Source organism: Pristiophorus japonicus, chromosome 11 (genome assembly GCF_044704955.1).
Source record: "Pristiophorus japonicus isolate sPriJap1 chromosome 11, sPriJap1.hap1, whole genome shotgun sequence".
Taxonomy (NCBI): Eukaryota; Metazoa; Chordata; class Chondrichthyes; family Pristiophoridae; genus Pristiophorus; species Pristiophorus japonicus.
In genome coordinates, this window is record NC_091987.1 from 75,959,569 (window position 1) to 75,972,323 (window position 12,755).

The 12,755-nt window shown below is 47.9% G+C and overlaps 1 pseudogene; it reads right to left on the reverse strand.

The window, feature by feature from the left end:
• Positions 1-9,255: 9,255 nt before the first annotated feature.
• On the reverse strand, positions 9,256-9,890 carry LOC139275539 (large ribosomal subunit protein mL46-like; annotated as a pseudogene).
• Positions 9,891-12,755: the final 2,865 nt, after the last annotated feature.

Below are 12,755 nucleotides of genomic sequence, written 5' to 3' on the forward strand. Positions count from 1 at the left end.
TCTCTACCATGCTGTCGGCTCTTTCCGCTTTAGACAAACTTTTTGAAGCATACGCGACTGGTTGAAGTTTACCCAACTCATTAGCTTGTTGGAGTAAGCAACCAATTCCATATGACGAAGCATCACAGGCTAATACTAAACATTTACATGGGTCATAATGTACCAGCAGCTTGTTAGAGCAAAGCAGATTAGTGGCTTTCTCAAAATCTCTGTCTTGAGATGCACCCCACACCCAGTTGTCGCCTTTTCTTAGCAGCATGTGCAGTGTTTCTAATAAGGTGCTCAATTTAGGTAGGAAGTTACCAAAGTAGTTGAGTAGACCCAGGAACGAACGCAGCTCCGTCACATTCTGTGGCTTGGGTGCATTCTTGATGGCCTTGGTTTTCGCGTCGGTGGGCCTGATGCCGTCAGCAGCAATTTTCCTCCCCAGGAATTCGACTTCCGGTGCCATGAAGACGCCCTTCGAGCGTTTCAGTCTGAGTCCCACATCGTCCAGACGATGTAGAACCTCTGCCGGGTTGTTCAGATGTTCCTTGGAGTCACGACCTATGATCAGGATGTCATCTTGGAACACGATGGTTCTGGGAACGGACTTCAGTAGACTCTCCATGTTCCTCTGAAATATTGCTGCAGCCGAGCGAATTCTAAAAGGGCACCTGTGATAAATAAACAGTCCTTTGTGCGTGTTAATGCACGTAAGTCTCTTCGACGTTGTTATGTATGCAAACCTCACCAATGTGTAAGACTTGCCACCAGGGGGCCCACCTGTGGGAGATCTAAGGGTCACCTGTGCACCCTGGGCAAGCAGGTATAAAAGGCAATCCACCATGCTGCTTCCTCACTTTGGAGTTACATTAAAGAGACCAAGGTCACAACAGTTTGAGCTTACAATACAGTCTTGTGGAGTTATGCTGAACATAATAATTGGCAACGAGTTACAGATCACGAACTTTCACGCGGTAATGGCTGCCATTGGTATTCTTTTAGAGATTTGTTGAGGGTGATGATTGGGAAGCCTTTGTTGAGCGTCTAGACCAGTACTTTGTGGCCAACGAGCTGGACACAGCGGAGATGGCGGTCAAGTGCAGGGCGATTCTCCTCACCGTCTTCGATATATGGCCTCATCAAAAATCTGCTGGCACCGGTCAAACTAACGGACAAGACTTACACAGAACTGTGCACGCTGGTTCGGGAACACCTCAAGCAGAAAGAGAGCATCTTAATGGCCAGGTATCGCTTTTACATGCACCATCGCTCCGAGGGCCAGAACGTGGCGAGCTATGTCGCCGACCTAAGACGCCTTGCGGGACCGTGCGTATTTGCTGGATTTTTGGGGGAAATGTTGCGGGACTCTATCGTGCTTGGAATCGGCCACGAAGTCATTCTTCACAAACTGCTGTCTGCCGAATCCCTAGATCTGAGCAAGGCCATCACGATAACCCAGGCTTTCATATCCACGAGCGACAACACGAAACAGATATCTTCACAGCATCGAAGCTCACCGGCAAGTACTGTGTATAAAATAATGCCTTCAGCAGGCAGAACTGTCCATGGCAGGGCCTCAGAGACCAGGCCTAGGGTGACTCAGAGGCCGCTGTGGGGTGTGAATGAGTATCCATTAACACCATGTTGGCACTGCGGAAGCAGTCATAGAGCCCATCAATGTCGATTCAAGCACTATGTGTGCAAGGGCTGTGGAACAATGGGACACCTCCAGCGAATGTGCAAATGACCTCTGACTCACCACGTGGCAGAGTCAGTAGAGGACGACTGATCCAGAGCGGATCACGCTGAACGAGCAGGAGAGGCAACTCAACCTGAGGATGAAGAGGAAGTGTATGGGGTACACACCGTCACCACCAAAAGCCTTCCAATAATGTTAAAAGTTAAACTTAACGGCATTCCAGTCTCCACGGAATTGGACATGGGGGCGAGTCAATCAATCATGAGCCGGAAGGCTTTTGAGAAACTGTGGGGCAACAAGGCACAGAGGCCAAAACTGAGCCAGATTCACACAACGCTGCGCACTTACACCAAAGAACTCATACCTGTTATCGGCAGTGCGGCAGTGGAAGTATCGTACGACGGAATGATGCATGATTTACCACTGTGGATTGTACCAGGCGATGGCCCAACGCTGTTCGGCAGAAGCTGCTAGGAAAGATCCGATGGAACTGGGACAGCATCAAAGCACTGTCTTCGGTGGATGACGCCTCGTGCGCCCAGGTGCTAAACAAATTTCCGGCGTTATTTGAACCAGGCACCGGCAACTTCACAGGTGCCAAAGTGCAGATCCATATTGTTTCAGGGGCACGGCCCATTCATCACAAGGCCCGAGCAGTCCCATATATGATGCGAGAGAAAATCAAGATCGAGCTGGACAGACTTCAACGAGAGGGAATCATATCGCCAGTCGAGTTCAACGAGTGGGCCAGTCCAATCGTGCCGGTGCTAAAGAGCGATGGGACGGTCAGAATCTGCGGAGACTACAAGGTAACGATCAACCGAGTCTCGTTATAGGACCAGTACCCACTACCTAAAGCGGAGGACCTATTCGCAATGCTAGTAGGGGGAAAGTCGTTCACCAAGCTAGATCTGCTTACATGACACAGGAGCTGGCGTGCACCAACACGCACAAAGGACTATTCATGTACCACAGATGCCCCTTTGGGATTCGCTCGGCTGCGGCCATCTTCCAGAGTCTGCTGAAATCGGTTCCATTCACCTTGGTGTTCCAAGACGGCATCTTGATCACTGGTCACACCACCATCGAACACTTGCACAACCTGGAAGAGGTTTTAAAGTGACTGAACAGAGTGGGACTCGGGCTGAAACACTCCAGGGTGTTTTCCTGGCACCTGTTTCTGGGGAGAAAGATTGCGGCAGATGGCATCAGACCCATGAACTCCAAGACGGAGGCCATCAAGAATGCACCTAGACCACAGAATGTGATGGAGCTGCGTTCGTTCCTGGGACTCCTCAACTATTTTGGTAATTCTACCAGGTTGAGCGCTTTGCTGGAACCATTGCATTTATTGCTACGCAACGGTGACGACTGGGTTTGGGGTAAATCTCAAGAGACAGCCTTTATGCTCTAACAAGTTACTTGTATAGTATGACCCATGCGAACGTTTAGTACTAGCTTGTGATGCGTCGTCGTTCGGGGTCGGTTATGTATTACAGCAAGAAAATGTGTCAGGCAAACTGCAACTGGTTGCATATGCATCCAGAAGTTTATCCAAGGCTGAAAGAGCCTACAGTATGGTTGAGAAAGAAGCGTTAGCATGTGTGTAAGGCGTTAAGAAAATGCACCAATACTGATTTGGTCTCCAGTGCGAGCTCAAAACCGACCACAAACCGCTTGCCTCACTGCTCTCAGAAAGCAAAGGTATCAACTCCAATGCTTCATCCCACATCCAAAGACGGGCACTAACATTGTCTGCATATGGCTATGTAATCCACCACAGACCAGGCACTGAGAACTGCGCTGATGCCCTCAGTCGGCTACCATTGCCCACCACCGGGGTGGAAATGGCGCAACCCGCAGATTTGCTTCTGGTAATGGATGGTTTTGAGAGCGAGGGGTCACCTGTCATGGCTCGCCAGATCAGGACCTGGGCTAGCCAGGACCCTATGCTATCACTGGTAAAAAGCTGTATCCTTAATAGGAGCTGGTCGGCGGTTCCCGGGGAAATGCAAGATGAAATTAAGCCGTTCCACCGACGTAAGGATGAATTGTCCATCCAATCGGATTGTCTCCTATGGGGGAATCGCGTGGTTTTGCCAAAAAAAAGGCAGGGAAACATTTATACGCGACCGACACAGTACCCACCTAGGCATAGTCATGATGAAGGCTATCGCCAGGTCACACGTTTGATGGCCCGGCACTGACTCCAAATTGGAGTCACGCTTACACCAATGCAACACTTTCTCACAGTTGAGCAACACACCCAGGGAGGCCCCACTGAGCCTGTGGTCATGGCCCTCCAAACCGTGGTCCAAAGTCCACGTAGATTTCGCTGGCCCTTTTCTAGGAAAGATGTTTCTAGTAGCTGTGGACACTTACTCTAAATGGATTGAATGTATAATAATGTCGTCATGTACGTCCACTGCCACCATTGAAAGCCTCAGGGCCATGTTCGCCACCCATGGTTTGCCCGACGTCCTTGTTGTGACAATAGACCCCGTTTCACCAGCTTGGAATTCAACGAGTTCATGACCCGCAATGGCATTAAGCATGTCAGGTCTGCGCCATTTAAGCCCGCATCTAATGGTCAAGCGTAACGGGCAGTCCAAACCATCAAACAGAGCTTGAAACAGGTAACGGACGGCTCCTTGCAGACCCAGTTATCTCGGGTCCTGCTCGGCTACCGGACTCACCCCCACTCACTCACCGGGGTTCCCCCTGCAGAATTGTTAATGAAGAGAGCACTTAAAACCAGGCTCTCCCTAGTCTACCTGGATCTCAATGATCATGTAAAAACCCGGCAGCACCGGCATAACGTGTACTACGATCGCACGGCTGCATCGCATGACATTGAGGTTAATGATCCTGTGTTTGTTCACACTTACGGTCATGGTCCCAAATGGATTGCTGGCACTGTTTTAGCCAAGGAGGGAAATAGAGTGTTTGTTGTTAAACTGTTGAATGGGCAAATGTGCAGAAAGCACTTGGATCAGACCAAACTGCGATTCACTGACAACCAAGAACAGCTTGAAGAAGACTTTACCATCTATGATCCACCAGCAATCGACCTCACTGTCAACCACGAGGATGAACCCACCGTGCCTGACAGTCCGATCAGACCAGCTGCACTGGCGTACAGCAATGATCCGACCAACTCACCCATGCCAGGAATTCAACTCAGGCGATTGACCCGGGAACGCAGAGTGCCAGATCGCCTCAACCTATAAATAACTTGTACCTAAGACTTTGGGGGGGAGGGGGGGGGGAAGTGATGTTATGTATGCAAACCTCACCAATGTGTGAGACTTGCCACCAGGGGGCACACTTGTGTGAGACCTAAGGGTCACCTGTGCACCCTGGGCAAGCAGGTATAAAAGGCAATCCACCATGCTGCTTCCTCGCTTTGGAGTTACATTAAAGAGACCAAGGTCACAATGGTTTGAGCTTACAACACAGTCTTGTGGAGCTATTCTGAACATAACAGACATCTCGACCAGCTCCTGTGTCATATAGGCCAGCACCAAGTCCAGTTTGGTGAATGACTTCCCCCCGGCTAGCATTGCAAACAAGTCATCAGCCTTCGGTAATGGGTACTGATCCTGTTTCAAAACCCTGTTGATCGTAGCCTTGTAGTCTCCACATATTCTGACTGTGCCATCACTTTTCAGCACAGGAACAATGGGGCTGGCCCATTCATTAAATTCAACCAGTGATATGATCCCTTCACGCTGGTGTCTATCCAGTTCGATTTTCACCTTCTCCCTCGTCATATACAGAATTGCCCGAGCTTTATGATGGACGGGTCTTGCATCAGAGTCCACGTGGATCTGCACCTTGGCTCCCGTGAAGTTGTCGATGCCTGGTTCGAACAGCGAGGGGAACTTGCTCAGTACTTGGGCACATGTATCTTTCTCCGACGACAACACCTTGATGTCGTCCTAATCGCATCTGATTTTTTCAAGCCAGTTCCTGCCAAACAGCGTTGGGCCATTGCCTGGGACAATCCATAGTGGTAACTCATGAACCGCACCGTTATATGACACTTTAATTGTGGCACTGCCAATCACTGTTATGAGTTCTTTGGTGTACGTGTGCAACATGGCATTGACTGGACTCAGCCTGGACCTCACAGCTTTAGTATCCTACAGCTTGTCAAATGCCCTCTGGTTCATTATCGAGTGACTCGCCCCCATGTCCAGTTCCATCGATACCGGCACCCCATTAAATTTCATGATGATCATTATCGGTTTGCTCTTGGTTAGGAACGAGTACAGTCCATACACTTCCTCCTCTGGTATCTCAGATTGCGTATCCAGATCCGCGCTAGTCTGACCATCATCCTCCATGTGGTGTGTCGCAGCACGCTTGCTCATCTGCGGACACTTGCGCTGGAGATGCCCCACTCTCAGACAGCCTTTGCAACTATATTGCTTAAATCAGTACTGCTGGTGCCGGTGATTTCCCCCACAACGCCAACACGGGGAAATCGGATGCATTCCCGCTGGCAGACTTTGGGCGGCCACAGGTTTCACGTATGCAGTCGGGTAGGCCCTGCCATGTGCCGCTCTGCCAAACGCTGAATCGATCTCATTTACAGTACTTGCTGAGTTTCAATTTTTCACTGTTATCTGCTTTAGACTTCTATCCGTCGTCATGCATGACTGAGTGATCGGGATGGCCCTGTTCAAGTTCAACATCTCCACCGCCAGTAGCTTACGCAGGATCACCTCGTGGTTGATGCCGAATACAAAGAAGTCCCACAGCATGTCTGCCAACAGAGCCCCGAACTTAGACGGTCCCGCTAGATGTCTCAGGTCGGCAACGAATTCCGCCACATTCTGGCCCTCTGAGTGAACGTGCGTGTAAAATCGATATCTCGAGATGATGATGCCTTCGTCAGGCTTAAGGTGGTCCTGTACCAGTGTACACAATTCTTCATACATCTTCTCTGTTGGACTCACAGGCAGGAGTAGATTCTTTATCAGACCATAAATTTTTGGACCGCAAACCGTGAGGAACACCGCCCAGCGCCGATCTGCGTCGCTGACCTCCTCCATTTTGTTGGCCATGAAGAACTAGCTCAAACAGCTCACAAAGTTTGCCCAATCTTCTCCTTCCACAAATTGCTCCAACAATCCAATTGTGCTCATTTTTGCATGCAAAGGTTCTTGTTGCCTCGTCACCAAATGTTGTGTATGCAATAACTGTTAGACTGAGTACTGTTTAACTCCAAGAAGTATGACCTTGACTCTTTTTTATTAAGCCCAAAGTGACTAAAATACAAAATGGCTGGCCTTTTATACTTGGGCTGCACACACATGCATGCAGCCCAATGGCCTCCAACAGTGACGCCATCTAGTGGCTAGTGATCACAAAAGTACATACAGGACATCTGGGAACTTAGAAATCATTGAGAAAAGGGGGTCAGAGAGGAATTTTTCAGTTTTTTGGGGGGGTTGACTATTTGTGCTGTACTTTTCTGTCGAGTCCCGGCCCCCGATGCCTCCCACCCGAACTGAACGTGCCGGAACCGTAAGTGTGGCTCCAAACCAGAAATAGGACCCTGCAATCAGTCCAACCACTTTCCCCGAGCTTCGAGCGACCGGGGGGGGGGGGGGAAAGAGAGATCCTGGGGAGGAGAGAGGCGGACAGGGAGAGAGGTGGCCGGGCAGAAAGGTGGGCGGGCGGGGAGAGAGGCCGGCGGACGGGGAGAAAGGCAGACCAATGGGTGGAGAGAGAGGCGGGCGGACGGGGAGAGAGCGGGCGGACGGGGGGAGAGGCGGACCAATGGGTGGAGAGAGAGGCGGGCAGATGGGGAGAGAGCGGGGAGAGAGGCAGGCGGGGAGAATTAGAGCTGAGCTGCGGTAGTGGCGGTCGGTGGGGATGAGAGAGAGAGAGACTGGGGGGGGGGGGTGCGGGGGAAGAGAGAGCTTGGGAGGGGGGAGAGAGAGAGCGAGAGTCTGGAGGAAAGAGAGAGGGAGCTTGGGGGAGAGAGAGACTGGGGGAAAGAGAGCTTGGGGGCAGAGAGAGAACTTGGGGGAGGGAGGCAGAGAGAGTCTGGAGAGGAGAGAGAGGCTGGGGGAGGGGGAAGAGAGAGACAGGGTGGAGGATCGGAGGGGAGAGAGGTTCTTCTGATCCAGGAGTCACGACACTGTCACTATTCACTTCATACCCAATAAACCTGTTAACAATCTGTACACAATGACCCATCTATGGCGGGGTGTCGTGCTGATGTATGGGACTTTGGCTGGCACTTGGTGGCTTCTGGGGAGATCTATTCTCTGTGGCTTCTGGAAGTTAAAGTGGATCGAGTTACAATTTGCAGTCAGTGAGAACTTGGTCCGGGCGTTCCAGTTACACATTCCAGTGAAACTTCAAGGTGTGGTTTATCCTCCAAGGGGACCAATCAGAGACAAGGGGGGTGGGGCATTTTTACTGTACAAATAAGTGCGTCCGCTTGGTCCCCTTGGAGGATAAGCCACACCCTGACGTTTCTCCGAAATCTGTAATAGGCCTTGGGCATTTATTTTTTTTGCCTCTCCCAGAGATGACAAGGCTGCTCATGGGTAGACGGTATCTAATGATGTTTAAGGCAACAAATCAGAATTAAATATTTTTGATTTAACTATACTCTTGAATTATGTACTGCTCATCATATGGCAAGCTAAAGCCAATCATCAGAATCATGAAATACTTCCAGAACTGACTTGTGATTGATTTTAATTTGTAGCTAAATAAACTTAGAAGAGAAGGAATAAAGTATGTTTAAAATTGTGAAAAGTACAATATCTAGAGAAATTAACAGTCATGTATTGTCGCAGTTCCAAAGTCAAATAAAATATTTTGATGCACAAGTAGACCTATGGAATATATAATTTAATAAAGGGAAGTGATAGCGACGGACAAATGACATTATGAAGACCTGTTGTATCCCATGACTGCTGCTGGGCTGATAACTGACCAGTGACAAAGTTGTGATTAAGTTACGATCAGCTGTAAAATAATGAGATATAAACTCTGCCTGAGGAGTATCTATCATGTATTCTAGTTTTACTATGTATTAAAACTTGATGTCAAAGTTAGAAAGAAAGACCTTGCATTTATATAGCATGTTTCACGATCACTAGACGTCACAAAGCATTTTACAGCCAATGACGTATTTCTGAAGTGTAGTCTCTGTTGTAATGTAGGAAAAGCATTCGTCAATTTGCGCACAGCAAGCTCCCACATGCAGCAATGAGATAATGAACAGATAAATGCGATTGCATTTTTTGTATTTCCACAGAAAAGATTGCCATGGAGATTTCCTTTATTTATATTTATTCTGTTTCCATACCCTTAATGAGCACACAGCTTATCATGGGTGTTACTCTTGGAACGTTCATTTGTTTAAGTGGAGGAAGAGGAGCAGCACGATTCCCAGCCACAGGAAGCAGCAGTTGGGTCTGTTAGGAGACAAAACATATGGGGGGGGGGGGGGGGGTGCTAAAAGAAGGCCTTTAAAAAGAAATTCAACACATAATTTAATTTTCACAATGATTCCACTTTAACAAAATAAAACAAATCTTCTACATCTCCACTGCCGAGGTATCAAAGATGAAGCGATTAACTTGTTGCAGGTATTTCGGTTAGAGGTAGTCCTTTAGTTCACTCTTAGTTACCCACCTGTAGTCTCCCTTCTTTCGTGTCTTGAAGTCTGCATTTATCAGCAAGGCTTTAAAGAAAAACACTTTGGCCCCCACATTGCTGGAAGTTCGCACGGCCTTAGGATACTTGTACTTATAGAAGCCGGCCGGAGTGTTGCCCAGAAAAACTGCTCGCAATTCATTTCCAGAAGTGTAAACAAGGTGCGTTCGGCACCATGGTTTCCCCTGGTTTCCATTCACTCTGTGGCAGCAACCAAATCTCTTCATTACCCATGTTTTCCTTTATTAATAATACAAGTTTTTCATCCAATCGCCTGTTCAATGTTGATCTGTCGTTCTTCTTGTCAGTTTTTAGTACTCTGTCAGCAACTTTGAACTGTCTGAGCGTCTGTTCCCACACATCTTCCTGATCTTGGCCAGTCACAAAATGTCTTGGCCAACATCCACTTCCTCGTCCGAACCATAGTCATCTGCGTGCTTCCGCCAATTTTTTTCCCTTCATCTTCAAAGACTCGGAGCTCGTGATCAGAGTAAAAGTTTTTCTCCACCCAGCCCATAGGGTGTACAAGCCTGGAGTAGGTTTCCTGTATTTGTCAGAGGAGCAAGGTTGGCTGCTGCAGACCTCTGCAGCTTCCAGCAATATGACACAGGGCCTGCTTTGCTGGAAACAGTGAAAGTCCCCATCTTTTAACTTCTTTGCCTCAGGCTCTTTCCAGAAAGCAACAGGGTATGTTTCTTGCATCTCTAAATGTAGCAAGTAGGTCACCAACATCCTCTTTGACAGGGCCAACAACTCCATTAGATCCATATAATGTATGTGTCAGCTGTGGCTCAGTGGGTAGTACCCTCACCTCTGAGTCATAAAGGTTGTGGGTTCAAGTTCCACTCCAGGGATTAAGCATAAAAAATCTAGGCTAACCTTCCAGTGCAGTACTTAGGGTGTACGGAGGTGCTGTCTTTTGGATGCGATGTCCATTCTACTCTCTCAAGTGGAACTAAAAGATCCCATGGCAGTAGTTTGAAGAAGAGCAGGGGATTTATTCCCAGTGCCCTGGCCAATATTTATCCCCTAATCAACAGCACCAAAAAAAACTGATTATTTGGTCATTATCGCATTACTGTTTGTGGGAGCTTGCTGTCGCATTTCCAATATTACAATAGTGACTACACTTCATTGGCTGTAAAGTGCTTTGGGATGTTGTGTGGTCACGAAAGGCGCTATATTTCTTTCCTTTTCAGTAGATGGGGAGAGTGATCGAAAGAAAGATGTTAAGGTAGAAAAAAACATACAGGGAGATTCCTCATTCTAATTTGTTTTTTTTTTAAGTTGAATTTTGAAAGCAAACAAAGCCTCTAATGGAAATAGATAGCAACGAGGGAGAGGAAGTAAACTAGTTGAAAGTGAGGGGGCCTCGACCCTCTCAGTACCCACATTTGGGGGAAGCACGTGGGGATGGGAGTGAATGGAGGATTTAGGGTGAGATGACAACAGAGCGGGGGAGGGGGAGGGAAAAAAGGGGTTGAGTAGGTAGGTTCAAAAGGGAAACAGTAGGAATGCTGCAGGTATGGTAACAAGCCAAATGGGTGATGAGATGTTGAAAAGGTAGTGGATGCTGTACCTCTCCTCCTTTAAGATTTTCCTTAAAATCTACCTATTTGACCTTTTTGTATATAGGACTGTCTTCCTCAGGGCTACAGATGTGTACCGAGAACTGCATGACGTGTGTGTAGTCATTCATTCATAGGCGGTCCCTCGAACGAGGATGACTTGCTTCCACAAGAGTTAACAGATGTTTCAATGAAGGACCTGATGTTCCAGTCCTGAACTCCAATTGAGGGGGTGGAAGATGCCTGTGCGTGGATTTTTTTAACGTGTGGTGACCGTTGCACATCAGCCACCACACAGGCTCGACAGAGCTAGGCCTTTATCCAGTGGCGAGGGTTAACCAGGACGACTGGAGACCAGCTCTGCTGCACGGACTTAGTGCGCATACATATCGCAGTGTGGGCTGCTCCGTGCTGCCCCTGGGCCCTCAGCTCTTCTGGGCCCCGTACTCTTATTCATCACCACAAAAACATTAATTCCAGGGCCAGTGCTCCAGCTCTATTTATAGCCCCGACCTGCAGTGGTGTTCTCACACAGGTCGGGGCGGCCCACAATGTTCCAAGGCCCGGCGCTCCAGCTCAACATCGTGTGTATAGTACTACATTTGCAACTTATATATAATGCAGTGAATGTTTTCTTTAATGCAAATGGGAAAGTATGTCAATAAAATGTATTTTGAGATATATTGCTGAGTAATAAGAAAGCACATTACTTGTTAAAACCTGGCCTCTTCATTTTCTGTTAAATGTCCTTTTCCCTAATTGAATCCCCATGTTGCAAAAATCAAGATTATGCTGGAATCTTTTTTCTGTGCTGGATGAGCTCCACCTGTGACCACCCTACTTAATCTTCATTGGACGTAAGTTAATGTAAGTGCCATATTAAGCATTTTGTTTGCTCCTACTTGTCTTGTTCCAACTCCATAATTTACAACAGCACCCAAAAGATGGTAAATTGCCAAATGCTATGGTAAATGAGGAGGTTGCTGGGATACTGGATGAGATAAAACTAGATAAAGAGGAGGTATGAGACAGGCTGGCAGCAGTTAAAGTGGATAAATCACCCGGTCCAGCTAGGATGCTAAGGGAAGGGTAGAAATTGCAGAGCTGCTGGCCTCAATCTTCCAATCCTCCTTCGATACAGGGGTGGTGGCAGAGGACTGGAGGATTGCTCCATGTCCAACTGTTATACCCTTGTTCAAAAAAGGGGCGAAGCACAGCCACTTAGACAAGTATGGACTAATAAAGGAGAGTGTTGCTCGAACGGCAATTTCACTAGTCGTGTGACTAGTAGTTGCCTGCAACGATTCTTGAGTTAAATACCAAATGACACACTAGGCAATGGCAGTACCGTTAATGCTCATTTAATACAGAAGAAGTACAAGACTCACCACTTATACTTTATAGGTCCGTGGATGATCAGTCCGTCCTAACACTGTTCCGTCAAGGGTTTCTTCCCTGGTGTCTACTTCTGTCGAGTTTTACTCCTAGGTCCTCGCTATGGATTGTCTGAACCTGTCTATCTTTATACCCTCCTTTTCATACCTAACTAGTCAAGTTGGTGCCAGTAAGTCCGAGGTGATCAGGGTCTTTCCTGCTGTCGAGTTGGTGCCAGTAAGTCTGAGGTGATCAGGGTCTTTCCTACTGAAATTGACAGTGCATACTCGGTCTTTATGTTGGGGGAAATTGGCTCTGCTTTGGCTGCCCAGATCTGTGACCTTATGGCCAGTACTTCCACAGAGAACCAGCACAGATTTGTTAAGGGATATAATTTTTGACTAACTTGATTGAATTTTTTGATGCGGTGGCGGACCCGA